This window comes from Podarcis raffonei, chromosome 4 (assembly GCF_027172205.1).
Source record: "Podarcis raffonei isolate rPodRaf1 chromosome 4, rPodRaf1.pri, whole genome shotgun sequence".
Taxonomy (NCBI): Eukaryota; Metazoa; Chordata; class Lepidosauria; order Squamata; family Lacertidae; genus Podarcis; species Podarcis raffonei.
Window position 1 is genome coordinate 4,022,468 of NC_070605.1, and position 27,937 is coordinate 4,050,404.

The 27,937-nt window shown below is 44.0% G+C and overlaps 1 pseudogene; it reads right to left on the bottom strand.

The window, feature by feature from the left end:
* Positions 1-10,968: 10,968 nt before the first annotated feature.
* Positions 10,969-27,937, bottom strand: part of LOC128412179 (zinc finger protein 850-like) — a 72,185-nt pseudogene continuing 55,216 nt past the window's right edge.

Consider the following 27,937-nt stretch of genomic DNA (forward strand, 5'->3'; position numbering starts at 1 on the left):
GTTTGTTTTTCATTTGTTGTTTTAAAGAGGTCACTTTAAGAAGAAAACCTTACAGCTGCAGATTGCTGTCACCTGTAACTAAAATCAATGCTGCGCCTGTCTATATCATCTTACATTGTAAGAGTTGTTGTTCACTGCAGAAACCACTATGTTATAAGTTCTATTATCTTGATACTTCATATACGGTATGTACTTTTAAAGCACAATTGTTTATATGATTTTAATTTGTTAAATGATCTAGTGGTCGATCCCCCACTCTGGTCACTGCTCCCTGAGAAAAGCTCAAGAACTCTGGGCAAAGACAATGGGTAGATCACTGGCAGGATTTTTATTACTGGGAGTAGATCTCAGTCTCTTGGAAGTTCTGGCATTGTGGCTGGTTCAAGGTACTAGCACAACTTTAATTGCCACTCATCTTTTGTTGATATTAATTTTCCAGTATTAACATCCTACCCACTGTGGTCGTGTAAAGAAACACTTTTATTTTCATTTGGGATGCTTATCGTTAGAATGTTAAATAGGAAAGCTTTGGTTTTCTTTAAAATAAATAGCATTTATTTTATTTTATTTTATTTTCCCTTTGGGGACATGTTCACATGTGGAATAAGGTTCCCTCGTTTTGTCTGCATCTCCAATGCTTACTGCTGATATTTATTTATTTTGACCGATTTGTTTGTTTTTAAATAATTTTTATTGAATGATTTTATGTTACAAAAAACATTACAACCATACTACCAAAAAATATAATTGAGAAATAAAAATTACATACATAAATATTTTGTTTGTTATTTGTTATTTACTGTCTTATTTCCTCCCAAATATTCCATACAAAACACACTCCCGCAGAAACACAAAAAATACAATAAAATAAATAGTGATAATAATGAAAATAAATATTTTTTCCCTTTTATCTTACAAAATCTTTTCTTCAGTTTTGACTTCCTATCAAGTCCCTTCGCATATATTTTGCGTGGCGATTCCCGCCCCCTCCCGTGATAGAAGTAAATAAAGACACCGGACACAAGAATTTAGGTTAATGGGCGAAAGGCCACAACTTTATTGATTACAGGTAAGAGTGGTATTGGCTTTAGGCATTGGCCCTATCAGACTATCCGGTATAACCGGGAAGGGTTAAACACCAACAGGGGGAGCCTCCGAGATGTACATCCGTAAGCGCTCCCCAAGGGGTTACCGCTCGGGAGCGCGCTTTAGGCCCTAGCCTCCGTAGGTTTCGGACGAGGCGACGCCCCTCGGAGTCCTTTAACAGACCACCCTTCAAGCTTTGGGGGAGGTGATGGCATTCCTCCCCCCCGACCACATTTGCATGACAATACCCCTTGCCAATGCCTAACCGCCAAAACCAAGGAGTTGTGACGTTTTGCTACGAGGTAGGCGAAAAAACCAAGTGGCGTCAAAACACAGCCAATTAGCCAAATGGAAAAACTCCTACCAGGCCCCATGCGGCGACCAGCCGAAGCCCATAGCAAAGTCAAGAAGTAAGCCTAAAGGGTGGGTGGGTGGGAAATCCTGGGCTGAGGATGGAGCAAAAGGGGCGAGGCAGGGCTGCCCTGACCTTAAGAAGACCCCTAAGAGCCCGCCCCTGGCACCAGCCGATTGGCTGGCAGCGCGGGCGATGAATAATAAACAGCTAAGGGGATTCCCATGCCCCGCGGGGCTTCCTAGCCCCGCGAGACGGCGATGGGGGCGTGCGCCCGCAACCCCACCCCCTCTTCAGATCGGGAGTGTCTTTGCGTGGCGATTCCCGCCCCCTCCCGTGATAGAAGTAAATAAAGACACCGGACACAAGAATTTAGGTTAATGGGCGAAAGGCCACAACTTTATTGATTACAGGTAAGAGTGGTATTGGCTTTAGGCATTGGCCCTATCAGACTATCCGGTATAACCGGGAAGGGTTAAACACCAACAGGGGGAGCCTCCGAGATGTACATCCGTAAGCGCTCCCCAAGGGGTTACCGCTCGGGAGCGCGCTTTAGGCCCTAGCCTCCATAGGTTTCGGACGAGGCGACGCCCCTCGGAGTCCTTTAACAGACCACCCTTCAAGCTTTGGGGGAGGTGATGGCATTCCTCCCCCCCCGACCACATTTGCATGACAATACCCCTTGCCAATGCCTAACCGCCACCCGAGCCAGGCTCGCCGCCAATACCCTCAGACCTGTAACCAATCCTTAATGCCCTGGAAAATTTCGGCCAACCAAATGTCGTAACCAGCATCGGAAAGATGCACGCCATCCCTGCGGTAGAGCATTTCATTGCTGAACTGGATGCCCGGGTGTTCGATGACCCGGCCCCCCAATGCTCTTACTCCGCGCGATACCGATCGCTCCAGGATTCTCCTGGCTTTATTGACCGCCACCGGGTTCGCGGCATCGCGCCAAACGCGCCTTTCAAGCAAGGATGACCATATGATTGTCAGCTCCGGATAGGAAGTCTGCAGCACTTCCAGGTCATTGAGAATATTCCACCTTAAGTCGACCCCCTTTCTATAGGCCAGGTCATTCTCACCCAGCTGAATAACCAGCGCCTTGGGTGGGCCCTCCAGCGCAATTTTATTAGACACCGTTGGGAGAAACTCCTCCCAACGCATTCCCCTCCGTGCCAACCAGGAAAACTCCACATCCTTCGGGAGCTGGGGATAGCTGGTCATGCCCCTGGTGACTGCCCGCAGTCTAGCCCAATGGACGATACTGTGGCCGATGATCCAGATCCGCACCACACCTGCACCTATGAAAAAGAAGAAAAGGAGAGCCGATCGGGGGGGGGGCGGTTGGGAGGAACAGCGAAGGGTTAGCGTGCTTTCCGGATGTAACCCCTGAAGGCATTGGACCTCCAGCGACCCATGTTCATTATTCTCTCGGCAGGTAGCCCCATGTGGGCCGCGGTGGTGGCTGCCCCGATGCGGAAAGAGTGTGCCGCATATTCTTCTGGTGGTAGCCCAATGGCCGCGATCGCCTTGCGCATGACCCTCGTAAATTGGTGTTTAGATAAGCGGGAGCCGTCTGCATGTATGAAGAAGGGGCCACTTACTTTAGGTCTTAACCGGAGGAACTTCTTAGCATCCTTTACCGGGCAAGGGCCGTCTCCCTTGGTCGCCTGTAAGCGAACTAAAGCCCCTCTACCGAGCTGATCGGTCTTTGAGCTACGGATTTTGAGGATCACCTCTGAGGTGGACACGGTTACATCCTCCAAGAGAAGCCCTCTGCTACAATTGGTCAGAAGGTCATCGCAAACTACCTCACCAATTCGTAGGGCTCCGAAGAAAGCGAAGGAAAATGCAGATGTGAATAGCCTGGCCTCGTACCTAGACCAACAGATGACCCGTAGCTTAGAGCGAATCCGCGTAAGTATGTCAAAAGTTATGGGTCTTCTGGAGTCAGAGCCGGGGGGCTGTGCTCTCCGCCAGCCCTCCAGCATCTTCCTTACCACAAAGTGTGCGCATGGGTCGACTGAAAACAAGGCTTTAGAGAAAAAGGATATAGCTGCGGACTGAATATTGAGGGTTTTTGGGGCCCTCCCTAGGTCGCGGAGGCGTACCAGGTATTCAATAACCTCCGCTTTGTTTGGGGGCTTGCCCGGTTTAAACTGCCCTTTCTTTTGTCGAAAAAGTGTGAAGTCTGACCACGCTTTGTTGTAAGATCTTAAGGTAGATGGGGCAACGGCTGACAATACTCCCTTTATTGCTTCTCGTTGCCAATACTCCAGAGGTGCTCCGGAAACTGCTGTGGTAGCTGCTGCGCATCCGGCGCTAATGAGCGAAAGCGCTCCATCTGGAATTGAGATAAAGCATCGGCAATGTTATTATCAATCCCTGGTACAAACTTAGCTGATGCGTATAGGTTTAAACGAAGGCAGGCAAGGACGAAGTAACGCAAGAGCGACGCTACTCTAGGAGAACGAGAAGATTGCTTATTCAGCACGGACACCACCGCTTGGTTATCTGTCCAGAAGCAGACCCTGCGATCCTTGAACTGCTCAGCCCAAAGATGAACAGCCACCACGATGGGGAAGAATTCAAGAAATGTAAGATCGCGCAGGATGGGTTTGCCCTGCCAGGAAGGAGGCCAACGTTGTGCGCACCACTGACCTCTAAAGTAGACGCCGAAGCCTAAAGACCCCGCTGCATCCGAATGCACCTGGAAGTCCGCATGCAAGGTCATGCTGTCCTGCCATAGTGAGATTCCATTATAACTATCTAAGAATTGCAGCCAAACCTGGAGGTCTGATTTTACTGCCTTCGAGAGGCGAACCCGATGATGAGGCGATCTTAGGCCAGCTGACAGCTTTGCTAGCCGGCCGCAGAAAGGACGACCAGGGGAAACTACGCGGCATGCAAAGTTAAGGTGACCCGCGAGGGACTGAATTTGTCTCAGGGTAAGCTTCCTCAAAGGCAGGAGCTGAGAGATAAGATCTTTTAAGGCCGCCAGCTTCTCTGCGGGTAGGCGAGAAGTTTGGGCAACTGTGTCAAGCTCAATGCCAAGGTAGGTCAACGTGGTGACCGGGCCCTCTGTCTTCTCGTTCGCTAGGGGGACACCTAACTCATCAGCCAGAGACTTGAAAGCGTGAAGTAAATGCAAGCAGTCGTTAGCATTATTTGCCACCAAAATAAAATCATCCAAATAATGCCCCACCCCTTCGGAACCGGTTCTGAATTTCAATGCCCATTCGAGGAAGGTGCTAAACGTCTCAAAGGCCGCGCATGCGATCGAACACCCCATGGGCATGGCCTTATCAATGAAGTAAGAACCTTGGAATTTAAAGCCTAGCCAGCGGTAGTCCTCTGGGTGAACTGGGAGGAGGCGAAATGCGGATTCGATGTCGCATTTAGCCAGGAAGGCACCTCTACCAAAACCCCTAACCAATTTCACAGCATGGTCAAAGGAAGCGTACTTAACCGTGCATAGTTCGTGAGGGATAGCATCGTTAACAGAGGCACCTTTGGGGTAAGACAGGTTGTGTATAAGCCGAAACTCCCCGGGAGCTTTCTTTGGAACTATGCCAAGCGGTGAAATATGCAGATGATCAATAGGAGGGACCGCAAATGGGCCAGCCACCCTACCCGCCAAAATTTCTTTCTGAATCTTTTTTCTAGCAATGTCTGGTCTTTCCAAAATAGACTTTTGATTTGGGGGGTTGCTTGAGTTGGGGGTGGCTGCGACTGGGATTCTAAAACCCTCGGTGAAACCCTCTCCCAACAGCCGGGCAGCCTGTCTATTGGGGTAAATCTCTAGTAGGGTTCGGAGGGGTTGGAGCTTTATTGGAGATTGGGCAAGGTCTAAAGAGAGATTAGTAGCGATTTCCAGCTGAGGCCGGGGTTGGTCCCGATGCGCCAGAGGGGGCACCCCGGTTTCCTTGGAGGAGGTGCCCCCTGCCGCCTCGAAAGGGCTGCTGCCTACCTTTGTGGCAATTTACCGCCGGATGGCTACCCAGACACTTGTCACATTCGTGCAAGTACTTACAAGCAATGCGCTGGCAGGCGCCTTTATTGAAGTCCCAGCACTGTTTGCGACGTTTAGCGTCCACCTTACCAGCTTTAGCTTGGTCATGCGTTTTCTTTTCTATGTTGGGCCCGACGTGCTCCATCCAGTAGTTGTTGTCCCTCTGGTCCCAGCGCGTCGAGGACAACAAGGAGGCATTTCTACGAAAGTCCTCATCGTACGCGATGGCAGCCTCATCCCCCGCCAATTCCCTGGCCCTTCTCACATGTGCCAAATAAGAAGCAAGGTGCAAACCGCGTTTCGGATAACAACCTGCCACAATTCCCATGAAAACTTGATAGCCATTGAGCCAATTCTCAAACGTGCGCTCAGCCCGGGGTGACCTGTACCTTTTCTTACCATAGTACCGCTTTTTTTCCCCTTTGCCTTTTATCTGCGCTGGTAGCAGCAGAGAGAACATATCGACGAAGTCACCATTAAGTATTTTATCCCTCTTTCTTTTAGAAAGATGGTTGCCCAGGATAAAATCCGTAGACAAATGCGTTGAAACCTTAACGTCCTCTACCAATGCCCCGTTTTTCCAATCTAGGGTACCGTTAAAGGTTTTTCTGTGGGAATTGGCCCTTCTCTCGTGCACCCACAAAGGTAAACCTGTCTCTTCACCCTCCCCCCAATAAGCCTCCATGGGTGCATCGCTATCACCCTCGGAAGAAGAGGTACCTGTCTCATCCTCGGAGTCCGATGGGTCGCTCCTCCTGCTCTTCTTCGACACATGCTTCTTCTTCGCCTTTCGCTTTCCTCCTCGGGTGCTGCTATCCTGCGGTGCTGGGTCGCTGGCAGCTGGAGCCATCTGCTGAGGAGGAATATCCTCGTCCGAAGAGGACACCTCCGAAGGGCTTTGCCTGGCTTGGGAATCCTGAAAAACACTAGGTATGCCAATCGCCTGTTGGCTAGGATTAGCGGAGGCTGACCTGGGAGGTTTGGATTTTTGTGCGGAGGCCTTGGCCTTTTGTGGACCCGATCTGGACTTCTGACCAGCAGCCTTGGATTTCTGTGAATGAGCGGTTTGGGAACGCGTTTGAGGCCGATTGAGCTGCCCCGCACTTTGATGCGATGTGCCTGCCGTGGCTGCAGGGGGCCCAGCCTGGCCTTGCCGGTTGGGTGGGGTGTCTGGAATGCAGTCCTGAGACACCTCCACAATATTGGGATTCGGGGCCACTGGGGGGCTACATTGAGCATAGAAAGTTTGAAGCGCCGAAAAGAGCTGGGCTAAGGCCTGCGGGTTGCAGGGGCCCACGGGAAGTAGAGCACCCGATTGTGGCAACTGTGGGTTGCCCCTGTCTGCCATCTTCGGAGAGGCTAGTGTTAAGAATTACTTATGTATAGATGTATATCACTAGTATCACGTCCAATATGTGAGCAGGTCGCTGTTAATACTATAAATTATTTGTGTTATTATCTTATATGTATATGTAGTTAATTTTTTAATTTATATATATATATATATATATATATATATATATATATATATATATATATATAGATATATTATTTATTTATTTATTTATTTATTATTTATTGAGTATAATTTTTTATTTTATTTTATTTTAATTTAATATTAGTAGTATATTTTTATTACTATGTATTTACTTATGATTTCCCTATACCTATAGTGATTTATGTATACTCCACTGCTTCCCAGAAACGATGAGGTGAGGGCGCTGTGACGCACTACCCTTGCTAATGAAAGACCAATAGATACCCCCCCTTACAGGAAAAACGATAAACTTAAGTTAACCAGCGAATGAAATGTCTTGGACAAATGAATAACTCGCCAATAAATCACAAATTACATTGAATAAGAGAAGCAATGAGATAAGTAACCCAAATATCGCCTGCTAAAATTAGTACCCCCAGGCGATGAGGTCCAGTAACCAACTACAGGCTTGTAGAATATAGGCAAGAGATTTAAATCAGCCGACTATGTTTAAAGGGGCTACTGGGAAACGATGCAAGGGACCGCTGAGTTGGAAGGGGGGAGCTTCCCGCGCTGCTTGCCTCAAGTAAAATGGCCGCCACTGTATGACCACGTGGGTAGCTAAAATGGTGGCGACTTAAATCTGTTCGAAATGCGTGGAGTCCAAATTACATGCGGCTGCCAGACCCGCTGGTTAAAACCGCAGAACAGGTCCGCTATGAAGCTAGATCAAATTAAAGCAGAAAAAGACCAACCGCAACACAATAATCGAGGAGAAGTAGATTGAATTGAGGCTATACTGCCGGCAAAACAATTGCGATACACAGAATAAATTGTCCGCTGTGATACAATAGGAGGGGCCTCGAGATGGCCTGCCCGGCGCCGTTGCCTATGCTAAGATGGCGGCCGCCGACTAGCCACGTGGTCTGATTAAATGGCTGCGGGCCGCCGCGTCCCTAGCAACCGGGTAGCGGGGAGGAAGCGAAAAGTTAAAACCTCGACCACAACTAGAAAACGCCAGACACAGTTAGAATTTTAAGGCCAGAGAACCAGAACCCGGAAACAAAGGCAGGCTGGTGAAAATAAAGCAAAGAAACCCGCAATCAAGCTCCCGCCTGCAAAATAAACAATTGGAGCACGCCCTCACCCTATCGAATGTAAACCACTCACCGCAGAAACAGTACGACTGCGCTCCCCGAACGACCAGCACCATCCAAGACCCTCAAGCCTGTTGGTGCTGCACGATGCTGCCCGCCCGCTGTAATTAACCGCTTGTCGGGTCCGCTGGGGCGGTTGAGAGGCCGCAGGGCAGCCGCAGCCGCTATAAGAAGCACCGAAGCGTGGGGCTGATAATCCGAAGCCCCTTGAATCCTGGAAGCGCAGTAAAAGAATCCTAGCTGCGACGTGAGGTGGTGAGCGGCGGGAGCGGAGGGCTCGAGGCGGCGTGCAAGATCCGACCTGCAGGAACTAACAGACGAAGCCTTAGTAGACCCAGTAAAACGACCTGTAAGAAAATACCAACCAAATCCTGGGCTGAGGATGGAGCAAAAGGGGCGAGGCAGGGCTGCCCTGACCTTAAGAAGACCCCTAAGAGCCCGCCCCTGACACCAGCCGATTGGCTGGCAGCGCGGGCGATGAATAATAAACAGCTAAGGGGATTCCCATGCCCCGCGGGGCTTCCTAGCCCCGCGAGATGGCGATGGGGGCGTGCGCCCGCAACCCCACCCCCTCTTCAGATCGGGAGTGTCTTTATCTTACAATTGAATGTACACAAAACAATAAACCTTTCTATATAAATTTTCCAATAGATTCTGAAAACATAATAAATCCTTAATAGTTGTCCACCTTCTTTTAGTTCCTTTATCACTCGAATGTGAGCACGGAGTCAAAACTATTATTGTATTTTTGAACATATCTTCTATAACCATCCCAGTTTTCCACGATTTTTTGCTTTGAGTTTCCTCTGAGTTTACTAGTCATTTGAGCCATCTCCACAAATTCCTGTAATTTGATTTGACAATCTATTATTTTTGTTTTGTTTTTTAATAAATATTTATTCAAATTTTGCAAAACAAAAGATTCATCATTTCAAAATGTAACATTTCCATACAAAAATTTCATATAAAAAACAAATACAACAGAAAAACAAAAATATATAACAGAGAAAAAGAAAAATAGAAAAAAGAAAAGAAAAATGAGAAACCCTTGTTCTTAAATTTATAAAGTTCCATACCCCTCTGTCTTGACCTCCTCACATCCCCCTTTTTTGTGTTCCTCTTTATTCCAATCCAATTCAGCAAATTCAAAACCTTATTTAAGCCATACTTAATTTTACATTCTTCTAGTTATTATGTCCCGATTTTCCATTATTTTAGTCCATATCTCATCTTATATACTATGACATAATAATGTTCTGTTCATAACCCCCTTTCCTTTTTAAACATTCTTCTTTTAATTCACCTTTAACCAAGTCACACAAACCCTGTAACCTTCACTTCCCACATCATATTAACACTCCAAGATTTTACAATATTTCTGTAAATAGTCCTTAAACTTTTTCCAGTCCTGTTCAATCAAATCTTCTCCCTGATCGCGGATTCTGCCAGTCATTTCAGCCATCTCCATGTAGTCGATCAGACAATCTGTTATTTTTGGAGCCTCCTGATCTTTCCATCCCTTGGCAACCTTGTATTTGATGTCCATTCTCAAATATATATATATATATATATATATATATATATATATATATATAATATGTTCCTCAATGTACCAAGCAAACACATATATCAATATATAAACCACATGTCCAAAACCCAGAAGAAAAGTCCTAAAGCCGTTTTGACTCTTTCACTCACCTCAAATATTTCTCTACAAGGTCAAAGGAAATGCAGAAACCTCCCCATTGTCTCTGTCCTCACAAATCCTGCCTTAAGGGCACATTTAAGGTGTGAATAGGGTGAGCCTGTGACCTGGCTCAGGAATGAAGTATTATCATTACAGAAGAATGGCCAGCCTCCCCAGGTCATCCAGTCAAGCGACCATTAACAGGTAACCCTGCAGAAAGGGTAAAAACAACACACTTCCACTGCGACCAGTGCTTTCCCTGTCATCTAGCAGAGTTTGCGAACAGCGATGTGGCCTGTGTGAAGAAAGCTCAGGCAAGCAGAAAAAGACTCTGTACGCAGCTTCTTTCTAATCTAAGAAGCTTTATTGTACAGCGGCAAAATAAATCAGCAGTCCGGGAGAAAGAGCTGACATGCTGTCTCTCCCCTTCAAAGCAAAACAGAAAGTAAAGTATTTCACATTACAAAGTGTACAAACCCCGTATGTGAACACACCCCCAGCGACAGGATATAACTTCCTGAGCTATTAACCCTATAAGCTCTGGGTCTCCTCACATCTCCTCTCATCCTGTACCGCTGGGGTGAATGTAAGCACTACCACTTACCCCAAACCCAACCCTTCACAGAACTGCCCGTTTTTGGAAGCTCAAAGGTTTAGTGAACCCATCTGCCAGATTCTTCTGGCTCGGACAGTACTTCAGCTTCACTAAGCCTGTCTGAACACTCTGACATGCATTTTGGAAACGTATGTCCAAATGTTTGGTTCTGGACATAAACTGTCCAGACTCTGCTAACTTCAAACAGGGTTGATTGTCTTCCCAAATGGTGATGGGCAAGCAACACTCTCCACAGATCTCTTGGACCAAACACTTTAGAACTCTAGTTCCCTACAAAGCTCTGACAACGCACTGAATTCAGCTTCTGGTTTTTTTACAAATGTCAATTTGAACATTTCCCCCCCAATTCATTATATATCATTTCCCACAATTTTTAAACTTCTCTACATTTCCACCACATATGATAAAAAGTCTCTTCTTTTTCTTTACATTTCCAACATATGTTTGACTTGGTTTTATATATTTTTGCTTTCTGTACTGGTGTAATATACCATCTATATATTTTTAAACTACAGTGGTACCTCGGGTTAAGTACTTAATTCATTCCGGAGGTCCGTTCTTAACCTGAAACTGTTCTTAACCTGAAGCACCAAGTTAGCTAATGGGGCCTCCTGCTGCCGCCACGCCGCCGGAGCATAATTTCTGTTCTCATCCTGAAGCAAAGTTCTTAACCTGAGGTACTATTTCTGGGTTAGTGGAGTCTGTACCCTGAAGTGTATGCAACCTGAAGCGTATGTAAACTAAGGTACCACTGTAGTTTTCTTTCAAAAGATAACAGTGTAAATTTCAAATTTACTTTCCACAATTTTTCCCAGTCCTCAAATTGTATGTTATGTCCTATATCTTGTGCTCATTTGATTATGACCGATTCGACCTCATCTTTTGTTCCCCATTCTAGCAAAATACTATACACTTTCTTCAGCACCTGCACTTCTTCTATAATTTCCTGTTGAAATCTAGAAAATGTATAACTAAACCCTTTCTTATTATCTTCCTTGTACAACTCATGTAATTGTCTGTAGTGTAACCAACTCTGCAAATGATCTTTTATTTCCTCATATTCTTTTAATTACCATTTCCCCTCAGCAAATCTATGTATGTAGGCCACGTCCCCTTTTTCTCTCTCTCCTGTATGAATTCTCTGATGGGAAAACAGAGAGGAGCTTTCACTGAAGCTCTTTCCACATTCCACACACTAATAGGGTTTCTCCCCTGTATGAATTCTTTGATGGAAAGTGAAAGAGGACCTCTGACTGAAGTTCTTTCCACATTCCACACATTGATATGGTTTCTCCCCTGTATGAATTCTCTGATGGGAAGTGAGAGAGGAGCTCTTCCTGAAGTTCTTTCCACATTCCATGCACTGATATGGTTTCTCCCCTGTATGAATTCTTTGATGGGAAGTGAGAGAGGAGCTATCAGTGAAGCTCTTTCCACATTCCACACAATGATAGGGTTTCTCCCCTATATGAATTCTTTGATGGGAAGTGAGAGAGGAGCTCTTCCTGAAGTTCTTTCCACATTCTATGCACTGATATGGTTTTTCCCCTGTATGAATTCTTTGATGGGAAGTGAGAGAGGACCTCTGATTGAAGCTCTTTCCACATTCCACACACTGATAGGGTTTCTCCCCTGTATGAATTCTCTGATGCTTAGTGAGATTGGAGCTCTTCCTGAAGCTCTTTCCACATTTCACACACTGATAGGGTTTCTCCCCCGTATGAATTCGTTGATGGGAAGTGAGAGAGGAGCTATCAGTGAAGCTCTTTCCACATTCCACACACTGATAGGGTTTCTCCCCTGTATGAATTCTTTGATGGGAAGTGAGACTGTGGCTGTGAGTGAAGCTCTTTCCACATTCCACACACTGATAGGGTTTCTCCCCTGTATGAATTCTTTGATGGGAAGTGAGAGAGGAGCTATGAGTGAAGCTCTTTCCACATTCCACACACTGATAGGGTTTCTCCCCTGTATGAATTGTTTGATGGGAAGTGAGACTGTGGCTGTGAGTGAAGCTCTTTCCACATTCCACACACTGATAGGATTTCTCCCCTGTATGAACTTTTTGATGGGAAGCGAGTTTAGAGCTATCAGTGAAGCTCTTTCCGCATTCCACACACTGATATGGTTTCTCCCCTGTATGAATTCTTTGATGGAAAGTGAGAGAGGAGCTCTGAGTGAAACTCTTTCCACATTCCACACACTGATAGGGTTTCTCCCCTGTATGAATTATTTGATGGGACGTGAGAGAAGAGCTCTTCCTGAAGCTCTTTCCACATTCCACACACTGATAGGGTTTCTCCCCTGTATGAATTCTTTGATGGAAAGTGAGAGAGGAGCTCTGAGTGAAACTCTTTCCACATTCCACACACTGATATGGTTTCTCCCCTGTATGAATTATTTGATGGGACGTGAGAGAAGAGCTCTTCCTGAAGCTCTTTCCACATTCCACACACTGATAGGGTTTCTCCCCTGTATGAATTCTTTGATGGGAAGTGAGAGAGGAGCTATGCGTGAAGCTCTTTCCACATTCCACACACTGATAGGGTTTCTCCCCTGTATGAATTCTTTGATGGGAAGTGAGAGAGGAGCTATCAGTGAAGCTCTTTCCACATTCCATGCACTGATAGGGTTTCTCCCCTGTATGAATTCTTTGATGGGAAGTGAGACTGTGGCTGCGACTAAAGCTCTTTCCACATTCAAAGCACTGAAAAGGTTTCTCCCCTGTATGAATTCTTTGATGGGAAGTGAGATCGCAGCTCCTCCTGAAGCTCTTTCCACATTCTACACACTGATACGGTTTCTTTCCTGTATGAATTCTTTGATGGGAAGTGAGAGAGGAGCTCTGACTGAAGCTCTTTCCACATTCCATGCATTGATATAGTTTCTTTCCAAGGAGATTTTGTTGATGGGAAGTCGAATAGGAGCTCTGACTGAAAGTTTCCCCACACTCCAAATTTTTACATGGCTTCTCCTCTCTGGGGATTTTGTCGTGGTCACCTTTGTTCTCGATTTCCAATTCATCACCATCTGCAATATAAACAAAAAGGGATTAGAGCTTCAGGAACAAATGGAGAAGATCTGAAGGGAGTTGGGTGTGTGTTCATTACCTGTGTTGTTTGTTTATTATGAGATTCTGATGAGTTGTTGAATGTTGCTTTGTTATACAGTCGTGGTCAAAATTGTGGACGACTTCCGGAAAAAAGTGTATTTCAGAGGTTTGATGGCTCAAAACACCACTTCTTTTAGAGTAATATCATAAAATTATATATCAATGGAAAGATAATTCAATCAAGAATGTAATCCAACAAAGTTTGTTCAATTACCTGTATTTTATCAAACGTTATAGCCAATAACCAAAAAAGGAAGCACAACTTGCTTAGGTTGACTTTTTTCAGTGTGTTATGTGATTGCTATCAAGTTGGTTGGTTTTTTGTGTTCTTTCATTTAGTGAGGTTGTAAAACATAATAAAATTATAGAAATGGCACAAAGAGTTGACTGGTCACCCAGAAAGCGATGTAAGATTCTAATATTAAGTGAACAAAGCTACAGTTACGAAGAAATTAGATGAAAGATTGGGGAAAACAAAACCAAAGCTGGCCTTTCTATATTTTTGAAGGGGTATAAGGAGACTCAGTCACTACAAAATCTGACTGGTAAGGCAAGTGATGATGAACGAGTGGAGAGACTGTCCCTACATGACAGAAGAAAATCTGGGTGTATACAAGATGACATGGCGCAATGTAATGGGAAGTTGAGCGCAAGGACTGATCTAAATGTTAGAATTCTAAGGAAAAAGCCATTGTAATCTCTCAAGCAAAAGTTGAAAAGATTAAACCCATGTTAACTGGACAGCGGAACAATGGGACACTACCTTGCTTGGTAGTGATGGCATGAAATACGCAAGTTTCTTTAACTGGGCAAGAGGAGAAGAATCAGAGAAGATTTACATCCTACTTGCATTACACCGACCGTGAAACACCCAGACAGTGTGATGATCTGGGGTTGTATGGCAGCAAAAGGTGTGGGCACAATTTGCATCATTAATGGGAATGTTGAGCCGAAACTGAAGCGTTCCACAAGTGATCTTTTCCCAGATACTGAAGCATTTCTATATATATTTATACAAATCTTTCTTTCTTTCTTTCTTTCTTTCTTTCTTTCTTTCTTTCTTTCTTTCCTATTTCAACAGGATTCAGTTCCATGAATGTTCCATGCTGTGTGCAAAAGGTGCTTTAAAGATAATCCTATTGCACTGCTGGAATGGCTTGGGAATAGCCCAAACATTAACCCAATCAGAAATCTATGGCGCCAACTGTGGCATTCGTATGGAGTCCCCGGTCACCTCACGGACTATTGACCCGTACACCACTAATCCGCTGCCACCAACCAGTTGGCCAGTTAAAGCAAAATGGAATCCAGCATAGATGGGAATTTCCAGAAGGAATTTCCTTCTATTACAAAGACAAGAGGTTCAAACTAAGTAGCCTTCAGGATCTGGAACAATTCTCCAGAAGATATGATAAAGAGTTGGGAAAAGTGGAGAAGGTAAGACCAGGACAGGACCAGTCTGAAGAGGAGAAAAGGAGAGGGGAAGAAGAAGAAGAGGAAGAAGAGGAGAAAGAAGAAGAGGGAGAAGAGGAAGAAGAGGATAATAATAACAAGGACCCCCAAGTTTGATAGTAGACTTATACAAACCAGAAAAAGGCTCTGAAAATACTTTCATAGAATGTGAATGGACTTAAAAATAAAAATAAAAGGCACAAAATCAAACATGTCTTGATTAAATGGAATTTAGATATAACCTGTTTACAGGAAACACATGTTGCAAGGAAACATAAGAGGATTTTAAGAACTAAAAGATTGGGGAAAGACTTTATTGCCTCAGACACAAACAAGAAAAGAGGGGTTGTATTGTATATAAAGGAGAAATATAACCCAAAATTAATTTATAAAGATGAGGAGGGGAAAGTGCTGATAGTGCAAATTACCTTCCAGGGGGGAAAGGTACCGTAATCATTGTGGGAATCTACGCACCTAATGACAAAAAAGCCGACTTTTATTCGAAGCTCAATGAAACATTATCAGAAGATTGGAACTGACAGGGTTAAAACTCCGTGGTGTCCTGTATCTGGGAGGAGCTTGACGTAGAGAAGTGTGTCACAGTGTGTGTCTGCATTCAGACTTGCTTTCGCTTCTGACTGAGACGCAGCTAAAGCTCAGAGGCTGCGTGTGTGCTTTTGGAAAAAGCACGGAGAGATGTCGGAAAGTTCTGATGGAATTACTGCTTTGTAAATAAACGCTTCTAGAGATAAGAACCGAACTGTCTCTGGACTTGATTTATCCCTCATCTCACACGGACGCAGGACCGCTGCTACTCTGCTCTCCTGCCAGGTCAGCTCCCAAGCAGAGCCACGCAGGGAAGCCTGACTGGACGCAGGATTTATTTCCGCAAATTTTTGGATCAGAGAGTGATTGTAATGGGGGATTTCAACAGTGTGGTTATTCCAGATTTGGATAGATCAACGACAAGGCGAGACACAAATGAAGGTAAACTACCAAAAATATTTTGATATATCAGACACTATGGGGCTAACAGATATTTGGAGACTTAGAAATCCCAAAACAAAACAGTTCACATTCTTTCCAGGTCCAAATCCAAGCTTTGGTAGAAAAAATTACATTTGGACTTCTAAAGAATTGGTGCCAAGAATTTCCAAAATTGAGATTCTCCCAAGGACATTATCAGAACATAATTCGTTATATTTGGAGTTAAAAGGAAAAGACCCTTCATCATTCAGATGGAGGATGAATGAAAGTTTATTCAATGACCAAAAGATAGTAAATTAGGCAGAAGAGACAATTACAGAATAAGTGGAATTTAAACAAAGGAACACCCATTGAAACAGTATGGGATGCACGCAAAGCTGTAATGAGAGGATTCCTGATCCAAAAGAACAGTTTTCAGAAAAGAGGAAGGGAGAAGTAGAAAGAAGAAATCCTGCCCCATCTCATGGAGAATGAGAGACTGCTGAAATAAAACCAAAAGATGAGCTAATAAGACAAAATATTAAATTGTTGCAGACTCAGTTCTCTATGTTGGTGAGTCAGGATGTAGAATGGAAAACAAAAACAATGAGACAAAGGAATTTTGAATCCGCCAACAAAACTGGAAAATTATTGGCGTGGCAATTAAAGGCTAGACAAAAACAAAAAACAATTTGTAAGATAAGAGAGGCAGAAAACATCATTGAAGACCCCAAAGAAATTAGAAAGACCTTTCTGAAACTTTATAAAGATTTGTATAAGACAGAGAAAGAAGATGGTAAGAAAATAGAAAATAGAAAAGTCATCAGTTACAGCAGATCCCCCCAGGAGAAAAGGAACAATTAAACCAGATAATTACAGAACAAGAAATTGAGAAGGTGATAAAGAGAATGAAGATAGGGAAAGCTCCAGGCCCTGATGGCATTCGGGCAAAATATTATAAGACACTATGTGGACCATTATTACCTGTGCTGTGTGAGGTTATGAATAACATTTTGAAGGAAGAGAAAATTCCAAATACCTGGAAAGAGGCGTACATCACTTTAATCCCAAAGAAAGATACAGATGATTTGAGTGTTAAAAATTATAAACCTATTTCCTTATTGAACAATGACTATAAATTATTTGTGGATGTGCTGGCTGACAGATTAAAAAAACTTTTAAAGGAAGTAATACATAAAGGTCAAGCTGGTTTCCTACCAGGGCAACAACTGAAGGACAATGTTAGGAAAATAGTGGCTATAATTGAGTACTTGGGAGTCTAGAAATGATAAACAAGCGGCCTTGGTGTTCATTGATGCAGAGAAAGCATTTGATAATGTTTCATGGCGGTTTATGAAAGAAAACCTAAAAACAATGGGAATAGGAGAAATGTTTTTGAAAGGTATTGAGGCTGTTGGGATACTGCCAGGGAGATAAAGTCCATCTGAGCCCCCAAGCTCGGTGCCGGACGATCCATCGACCTCCCGTAGTCACGCAGTACCAGCAATTTAGCGACACTAAGCCTCAGGCTTAGTGCACACTCTAACAGCAGAATTCACACAGCAAAAGTTGCACAGCATGAGAGCAGAACATGCATATTTACAGTTTATTCAGCGTAGGTCAGAACATGAGAAGACATGACCGTCTGCTCCGACTGCTCAGGCAAAACAGCAGAAAACGAAAGGAACAGACAACATAAACATCCTGTGAGACAGGAAACGCGCAGGCTGTTATACAAACATCCTGCTCCCTTTTAAGGTGGAACGGAAATATCCTAAAATCCTCCCCCTTTCCGTGTAACCTGTAGTACCTGTGGTTCAACCCAATTGCAACCTTTGTACGTAAACCTTAAGTTGTTCTCTGTTAACAACCTTAGACAACAGATCAGCAGGAATTTCATTTCCTGGCATGTAGGACACCTGAATGAGTCCTTTCTGAATACACTCTCTTGCACGATGTAGCTTAATCTGCAAGTACTTGGTTCTTTGCTTGCAACTCTCCGAGTTCAGCAAAGCCAAACAAGATCTATTGTCTTGATACACTTGTATAGGACATTTCACAGAAACCCCAATGTCCTTAAACAGTTGCATCAACCATTCACAATCCATGAGTGAAAATAACAGAGCATTGAGTTCTGCTTCACAGGAACTTAGGCTAACAGTCGTCTGCTTTTTGCACAACCAGTCAAACAGGCAGTGGTTGTACATGTAGCATACTCCAGAAGTGCTTGTACCATCCGTGGTGTCACTTCCAAAACTTGCATCTGCAAAGATTTCAAGACCTCCAGTCTTCTGACTGGTGAACCTCAGCCTGTAGTGCATAGTCCCTTTCAAATACCGGGCTATGCGCTTCAGAGCTTTCCAATCCTGAACAGTAGGATTGTTTGCATGTCTGCTCAGCAGGTTAGTGCTTACAGCAATGTCAGGTCTCGAACATCTAGCAATGAAATAATTCAACTTGCCTAGAATGCATCTGTACAGCGTTGTGTCAGAAAACGCTTCAGCAGTACTATCTACCTGGTAACCTGTCACCATCGGTGTGTCTGCTGGGTTTGCATCAACCAAATTCAACCTGGTTAATACATCAGTAATTTTCTGTGTTTGGTGTACCAGAAAATTACCTGCTTGGTCCCTCTCCACCTGCAAAGAAAGATAGTTGGATACCTCACCAAGATCCTTCATGTCAAAGTGCTCCTTCAGCTGAGCTAGGGTGCTTTGGTAAAAAGCCTGATTCTTCCAAAACATCAGAAGATCATCAACAAAACATAAACAATACAGTTTGTTTTGCCCCTCCTCCTTGACAAACACACATGGATCAGCTTTGCCCTGGTGAAAACCTAGAGAGAGCAATGTCTCAGTGAGTTTTGTGTTCCAACACCTGGCACTCTGCTTGAGACCATATAAGGATTTCCGCAGTTTACAGACCATTCCCTTCTGTATCTGCATTCCATCAGGCGGAAGCATGTACAGCTGCTCGTTCAAAATCCCGTACAAAAAAGCTGTATTAATGTCATGATGGGAAACATGCAGTTTCTCCTCCGCAGCGATCTTGAGCATCAGCCGAAAGCTCTCATATTTGACCGTGGGTGAGTAGGTCTCGTGGTAATCCTGCCCTGGTACCTGTGAAAAACCTCTGGCAACCAATCTGGCTTTGTGTCTGACAACCTTGCCATTCTGGTCTGTCTTGGCCTTGAAGACCCATTTGCTGCCAACCAGTCTCATCCCTGGGACTACCGGTACCAGCTCCCAAGTTTGGTTCCTGTTCAAGGAATCAACTTCAGCCTTCATGGCATTAAGCCAAGGCTCAGCATCTTTAGAGGTTAACTCCTGGACCTCTTTGAAGCTTGAAGGTTCCCACACCTTCTCTGAGCTACTAAGAATGGCAGTTGCCGTCTTAGCAAACTCATCAGCAAATCTCTTTGGAGGTTTGCCTTTGGTCGCCCTTTCAGACCTGCGAACCAGACGCAAGTCTTCTGGACTCATCTCCTCCTTCTTAGGAGAAAAATGACCAATGGTGAACAGTGGTTCTTCCAGTTCATTGTCAGACTCATCAGATGGTCTGACTGAGGCTTTTGCGCTCTTGTAGTCTGCTGTGTCATCACTGTCACTGACACCAGCAGCAGCGCCGCCCACTGAACTGGAATCCGAACTCTGATCATCATCATCATCATCATTCTCAGTTTCCTCAGCTTTCTCAGCATGATCTGCTTTCTTCACATCACCTACATCTTCCTCTGGGTAACTCTGGAAAATTCCCACATTTTCCCCCCACTTAGGATTGTACTCAACACTCCTTGTGAACTTTATGGATTTTGAGTTAGTCATCCATACCCTGTATGCACCTTTTTCGTACCCCATGAACAAACCATGTGCCCCACGCTTCCCAAGCTTGTTGCTTTGTGGGGTGTGTACCCACATGTCAGAACCAAAGATTCTCATGTGCTTGACATTAGGTTTCTTACCAAACATTTTCTCATAGGGAGTGCAGCCAATAGGTGATGACAGTCTGCGATTAAAAGTGTAAACAAAATTCGAGAGAGCCTCCCCCCAAAACTTCTCAGGGAGATTGGCATCATGCAACAAGGTTTTTATCCCTTGCAGCAACGTTTGATTTGATCTTTCCGCAAGCCCATTCATCCATGGCGATCTAGGCGTTGACAAATCATGCTGGATTCCCTTCTCAGTCAGGAAAGCTTCAAACTGCTGAGAAGTGAATTCCCTGCCTCGATCAGTAAACAGACAGCCGATACGTTTACCATGAGCATTCTCCAACCAAGCACAGAATGCCTTGAACTTAGGAAATGCTTGCGATTTCTGCTCGAGCATAAACACATGAATGTACCTGGAAAAAGAATCAATTAGAACCATGAAGTACCTTGCCCCTCCCAAAGAGGGCGCTAAAGGACCTACCAGGTCTGCGTGAACTAGCTGGTAGGGTTTGGAAGCCTGCCTGCTAGACTCCTTGCCTTTTGGAGCAACCTTCACCTTGTTCTCTGCACAAGATACACATTTCATGTGAAATTTACAGGGCTTGATGTCCAAACCTTCAACCAACCCAGGCATCTTGGCTAGCGCTTGCCAAGATAAGTGACAAAATCTTCTATGTGCATCATGAATACATCCTGCATGAAGAACCTTGTTAGTTTGTGCAACACAACAAGAATCAGCATTAGATATAACAGCATTGTCATCATAAGTTAGACAGAACAAACCATCCATCAACTTTGCATGCAAAATGTCCTCTTTGCCTTTTCTGATGACACAGACAGTCCTCTTGAAGGAAACCTCAAAACCACGCCCAGTCAGTTGTGGGACACTAAGCAAATTGTCCGCAGCTCCTGGAACAAAAAGTACATCGCTGATGGTAGTATGCAGACTTGCAAGTTTCACAGTCCCAACTCCTGCAGCTTGCAAAGTCCTTCCATCAGCCAGGTGGATCTCTCCATCTTGAGGTGTGAAGGAGATGAACAGATGACGGTCTTTGGTGAGATGGCGTGTGCACCCTGAATCCACTATAAACCTGGCCTTTCCCTTCGAAGCAGATTTGCTGGCAAACAAAACCTTGTTTTCCACCAGCGTCGGCTTTTGCAGCTTGCCCCCCTGCTCCTGGCCATCAGATGTGCCTTTAGCCTTTGGTGAAGCTGTGCCAGCGAACAAAGCCTTGTTTTCCACTGGCGTGGGCTTTTGCAGCTTGCCCCCCTGCTCCTGGCCATCAGACGTGCCTTTAGCCTTTGGTGGAGCTGTGCCAGCAAACATAGCCTTGTTTTCCACTGGCGTGGGCTTTTGCAACTTGCCCCCCCGCTCCTGGCCATCTGCAGGCCTTATCCTTTGTTTACATCTGGCCTTCCGGCCTCTGCATAGGCTCTGACCTTGGTTCTCACGAGAAACAGAGCTCTCAGCTGCCGACTCCTTGGCTCCCCCTGGAGGCTGGAATGCTGCCTGGGATGACGTGGCAGTCTGCTCCCCCTGCAGCTTGCAACCGGTGCCCTCAGCATCCCTGCATTCACTAGCATTCTGGGAAATAGCCAGGACCTCCGATGCATTCAAACCCTGGGCTGGGGTGATTGGCAGGTGGGCCTTTTTCAAAGCATCCCACATGTCACGTGCCGTGAGATTTCCAGCAAGCGTCTTTATTTCCTCCAGAGAGACGGATAAGACTATTATATCAACGGCCCTCAAATTCTGGCCCTGCCATTTCTCTGTCCGAGGAACTGGAGTGGCTTCAGAGACAGTATGCCAGACTCCAAACTGACGCAGCAAACTCTCACACCATTTTGCCCAGGTCTGATAATTGTGCCGATTTAACTTTGGGCACTCAGTGGCCTCCGAAGCTTGGAAAACATCCATTCCAGCTTTTTGCTTTAGCCGTGAGCCTTTATGCCTTCAAAAACGGCTTATCTCGTCATCCCATAAATCACGATGCCTCTGGCTCGGCTCCCAGGCCAATTAGTTTTGCCGGACATCAAAAGCCTTTTCCGCGGCATCCAGAAAAGCCTCTGCTTTCACTTTCCCAGCACATACCTCTCAGCAGTCTGTCGCTGTCTTACTCTCTTGCAAGTGCCGTGAATCTGGGCCCGAAACCTGTTGTTGGGATACTGCCAGGGAGATAAAGTCCATCTGAGCCCCCAAGCTCGGTGCCGGACGATCCATTGACCTCCCGTAGTCACGCAGTACCAGCAATTTAGCGACACTAAGCCTCAGGCTTAGTGCACACTCTAACAGCAGAATTCACACAGCAAAAGTTGCACAGCATGAGAGCAGAACATGCATATTTACAGTTTATTCAGCGTAGGTCAGAACATGAGAAGACATGACCGTCTGCTCCGACTGCTCAGGCAAAACAGCAGAAAACAAAAGGAACAGACAACATAAACATCCTGTGAGACAGGAAACGCGCAGGCTGTTATACAAACATCCTGCTCCCTTTTAAGGTGGAACGGAAATATCCTAACAGAGGCTATATACTCAGAGGAAAAAGCCAAACTTATTATAAATAATAATTTGTCTGACAACTTTGAAATCTCTAAAGGTACCAGGCAGGGTGTCCTTTGTCGCTCCTGTTGTTTATTACACTTTTGGAGGTATTAAACAAGAATTTGAGAGAAGTGTCAGAAATCAGAGGTATTAAGGTGGGATCGAAAGAGTTTAAAGTAAAAGCGTTTGCTGATGATTTAGTTTTAACATTAGAAGACCCAAAGAACAGTGTACAAAAAGCCCTAGAGAGAATGGAGGAATTTGGAAAAGTTGCAGGATTTAAACTCAATAGAAATAAGACCAAAATGCTGGTAAAAATATGAATAAAGAAGAGACAGAGGAATTGCAACACAGGACAGGAATTATGGTGGTTAAGAAAGTGAAATACCTTGGAATTTGTTTGACAACAGGGGAAAAATTGTATAAAGATAATTATGAAACTATGGAGATTATGAAATTATGGAGAGAGATTAAGAAGGATTTAGAAATTTGGAACAGTTTGAAATTATCCTTTTTGGGCAGAATATCGGTGATTAAGATGAACGTTTTACCTAGAATGTTATTCTTATTCCAAACAATTCCAGTGATTAAAGGGACAGGACAATGTAGAGAATGGCAATAAATAGTGTCAAGATTTGTCTGGCAGGGAAAGAAGCTGAGGATCAAAATGAAAATGTTGATAGATGAAAAAGAAAGAGGTGGATTTGCCTTACCAGGTATGAATCTCTATTATGAAGCATCCTGTCTCATATTGTTAAAGGAATGGATAACATTGGAAAATACGGACCTATTGGATTTAGAAGGTCATGACAACAGGTACGGGTGGCACTCGTACCTGTGGTATGATAAGGTAAAAGTTCATAAAGGTTTTTTAAACCATGTGATCAGAAGGTCAATTTATGAAGTATGGGAAGAAACAAATATTTATTGGAAAGGAAAACCCCATGGTGGATATCGCCAATAGAGGTAGTTAAAAAAGAGGTAGAGGTAGAGGACAGTTAAAAAAGTAAATATGGAAGGAAGGTGAGCCACCTATGAGAAAATTATTAGAAAAATGGAACAAGGGTTAAAACCTAAACCATAAGAGTAATGAGAGGGCATGTTTACAGGTTGGTTGCAATACCATCAGGTGAGTGATATATTGAGTGAGGATAAAAGGAAAGCCGGGTTTAAGGATAAAAAAATCAAGATTTCAGTTAGAATTAGAGGAAGGCAGAGGTAGAATACTATCTAGGATATATGATTTGTTATTAGAATGGTTTCAAAAGTTGAAGAGGTGAAAGAAGGAATGATAAAATGGGCTATAGATTTTAGGCATAATATTGAACTGGATGCATGGCTAAAATTACGGAACAAGACTATGAAATTCACGGCGTGTACGGCTTTAAAAGAAAATTTAATGAAGATGATATATAGGTGGCATTTGACACCAGTAAAACTGGCGAAAATATATAGGATGAGGGATAAGAAATGCTGGAAATGGACTTCCGGGTTAGCGCCATCGCCGAATGGCGGATTCCCTCCGAGCTCCGGAGGGAATCGGCTTAGTAGGGGTCGGGTCCTGCCGCCGCAGCAACGCAGGGACCCTCAGAAACCACAGGCGCTGAAGCCTGTGGACCTGGTGACTCGACGGGCACCATTTGCGGCCCCCCGACCCGCGAAGGAGCCTTTTTAAAGGCTTCGGAACGGGGGACGGAGAGCGGTGCTGAGAGTCGACTGCTTCCCCTACTGAGTGAAGCCGCATGCCATGGACAGAGAGCGCTGACTTCTTTCTCTGAACATTTGGACTAAAAGTAACAACCCGTGAGTAATACGGAAATTGGACTTAAAAAGGGAAAATTTTTCTTGGGAATTAGGCACGACCGGGGAAGGCGCAAAGAGGAAGTCTGTCTACCCGCCTTGTAAACATCTTAAAGCAAGGATTTGATAACTAAGGTTGAGAGAACACCTTTCTCTTTAGTGGATAAAAGCAATTAACTCCACGTTTTGGCAATATAAGTGATTTTGCTGGAGGATAAGAGCTAATATTGAGAGCGGAATTGTCACCCCTCCCCCAGGACCCGGGAGCGATCGGTGAGAGAGCCTGCTGAAGAGTTATAGAAGACTTTGACAGCTGTCAAACTAGCTGTCAAAGTTGGGAAAAAAGGAGAACTTTGTTTCTGTTGTCTTTGCTGGTTATATTTGTTACAATTTGGTAATAAATTGTTAAAAATAAAGAAGAAAAGGCTAATTTGACTTTTGGGTTGGAACTGGAAGATACTAAGAAACCAGAACTCCTCTAGAGGAGGTTCAGGGACATTACAAGAATGGCTGTAAGTGGAAAAATACTGGCTGAACTGGAGAGGACTTTTTTTCTCTTGGGAAAGTTACAAGAACAAAGTGATGTTTTGGCCACAAATGTTACAATATTGAATGAAACAGTAAATAAAACTACTGAGCCTGGAAGGGACTTGACTCAAGTCTTTGCAGCTGAACAAAAAGTTTTTGCAGCCGAACTAAAAATCTTTGCAGCTGAACAAGAAAAGAAATCTGAGAAATTTGAGAATGTGAGGAGATATATGATGATTTGAAGGAAAAGGAAGGAGGAGCTATAATGCCACAGATGATTAAGGAGAGCCAGAGGCCTGTTAAGATGGATACAAAGGAAAATAAGAACAGGATGATGAAAATTTGGTTTGAATTGAAGAATGGAGAATGGAGAGATCTCCTCATGTGGAGATCTGAAGACCTATGGATTACAAACCTGGCTAAAGTTTAAACTGGAGCTTTTGGGACATTTGGACTTAAGAGAAGCAAGAAACAAGATTTCGGCTCCACTTTTAAATATGGAGGTCTGGCTGGAAGAAACATGGACCTTATTGGGACAGAGCTTCTTCGAGATTTGGTGTCCAATACAAAGGACTATCAAAAAAACCGGCAGAGAGGAATTGAGAGAGAATTAAGAGCCTCGGACGTGAGGTCACCAGGCTGACAGCAGATAGACTGATGGACATTTGTTGGGGTTTGAAACCGGGAAAGGGGGGGTGGGGCTTTGGGAATCCAAAGGGTGTACAATTATACTCTGTTTCCTTTTATTCTGTTTTGCTACTAATATAAAAATGGGTATTTGTGGAAGGGAATTGGGGTCGACCTTAGAAAAAGATTTTTAAGAATAAGTACTGATGTATAAAGACTGAGGTTTATAAGTTAAAATTGGTTAACTAAAATGAATTAAATATAATAAGGTAAAATTTGGGGACAAGAACTTGCTGAGCTAAAAATTGGAACTGGAATACAAGAAGGGGAGGTGTGGGGAAGTCAAGGAAATATGTTATTGAAAGTAAGGAATGAAAATTTTATGTGTTTTTAATTGTTTTTTTTTGTTTTTTCTCTATTTTTTGGAAACTCCAATAAATATCTATTAAAAAAAAAAGAAATGCTGGAAATGTAAAAAGGTGGATGGAGACTTCTATCATATGTGGTGGACTTGTGATAAAGTCAAGAATTTTTGGGAGTTGATCTATAATGAACTTAAGAAAGTACTTAAATATACCTTTCCCAAAAAACCAGAGGCATTTTTGTTGGGTTTGAAGGGGAAGGAGGTTAAGAAAACAGACCAAAGGCTATTTATGTACGCCACAGCGGCAGTAAGGAATATATTGGCCCCAAACTGGAAATTACAATAAGTTCCCACCATTGTGGAGGAGCAGACGAAAATGATGAACTACACGGAATTAGCCAAACTGACTGGCAGGATTCGGGATCAGGACGATCAGAGATTTCAGGAAAGTTGGAGTAAATGTACTGTGTACTTAAAGGATAATTGCAAAAAATTTAAAAACACTGGCAGGATTGAAATAACTCCTACAATGTATAAGACAGATACAAGGTTAAAAATTAAAATACGCGACTGGAGAAAATAAGGGATACCTGCTGAAGGGAAGGAGGGAAGTCGCAAGCTCGGCAGAGCAAAAAGTATATATGTGATTTAATGTATTGTAAAATGACTGTGTAAAGAAAACAATAAAAATTGATTGGTAAAAAAAAAAAAATAAAGTTAATGTTCTTTTTATATGGGATCAGATTATAATGATTTATGTTTCATGTTTATATATATGTTGGAAGCCGCCCAGAATGGCTGGAGGAACCCAGCCAGATGGGCAGGGTAGAAATAAAAAATTATTATTATTACTACAGTGGTACCTCGATTTAAGAACAGTCCTCTTCCGGAAAATTTTAAGTTTCTTATTATTGTTGTTGTTGTTGTTATTATTATTATTCTTATGTTTGTAAACCGAGGTACCACTGTATTACTATCATCATCATCATCATCACCACTACTTTTCCTGAGATTCAATAAGTCTAGTTCTTCTCTGGGATGAATTTTGTTTGGCCCAGTCATGGCATCCCCTCCATCTCCAATGTCAGTCGTCTCTTTGGTCAATCCAAGACTGACAGGAGCAAAAACAGAAAACCTGAAGCTACTTATCTTTCTGAAGCTGACACTGAAGATGGCCTGGGCAGTTGAGACCAGCCCAATCGTGGTAGAAAAAGGAATAATTTGAAGAAAATTGTTCAAAGAAAAAACTGTAAGTTACTCTTTATTGTGGGGGTGTTAGGTTCCCAGGTGTTATAGGGGGCGCTGTTGAGCTCTGTGAAAATATATGAGATTGGTCACATAGAGGTATTTTTTGAATTTCCAGGCAGATATGACGATCCCACAGGGAGCCTTACCAAGAGAGGCCACGATCCCACGATTCTCCTCCATGACGTCCTTATGCAGAGCTCTCTGGTCAGGATCCAGCAACGCCCACTCCTCATCTGTGAAACTAACAGCGACATCTTCAAAGCACACTGGACCCTAAAAGAAAAAGGGAAATGTCCTCCTCGGAGACAGCAGAAATATGATCTGCTACACAATGCTCTGTTGTTTCCTTCCTGTAAATTGCGGTGTTGTTTCAATAGGATTGCTTTGCTGCACATTTTATTTATGGATGCTTATTTTATTCTGCTTATTTTATTCTGCGGGTGGAGTAGGGACGCGGGTGGCGCTGTGGGTAAAAGCCTCAGCGCCTAGGGCTTGCCAATCGAAAGGTCGGCGGTTCGAATCCCCGCGGTGGGGTGCGCTCCCGTCGTTCGGTCCCAGCGCCTGCCAACCTAGCAGTTCGAAAGCACTCCCAGGTGCAAATAGATAAATAGGGACCGCTTACTAGCGGGAAGGTAAACGGCGTTTCCGTGTGCGGCTCTGGCTCACCAGATGCAGCTTGTCACGCTGGCCACGTGACCCGGAAGTGTCTCCGGACAGCGCTGGCCCCTGGCCTCTTGAGTGAGATGGGCGCACAACCCTAGAGTCGGACACGACTGGCCCGTACGGGCAGGGGTACCTTTACCTTTACCTTTTTATTTTATTCTGCATTTTAATTATGGGTATTCGTCTTTGTGCAAATAGGTGGTACTCCACCTTGTGTTTTCAGGCCACTATTTGTTCTCATTTGTCCACTGCTTAGAAACCAATTTTTGCATTCAGTTATCAATCTAGAAATAAAATAAGCCTCTTTTGGTCTT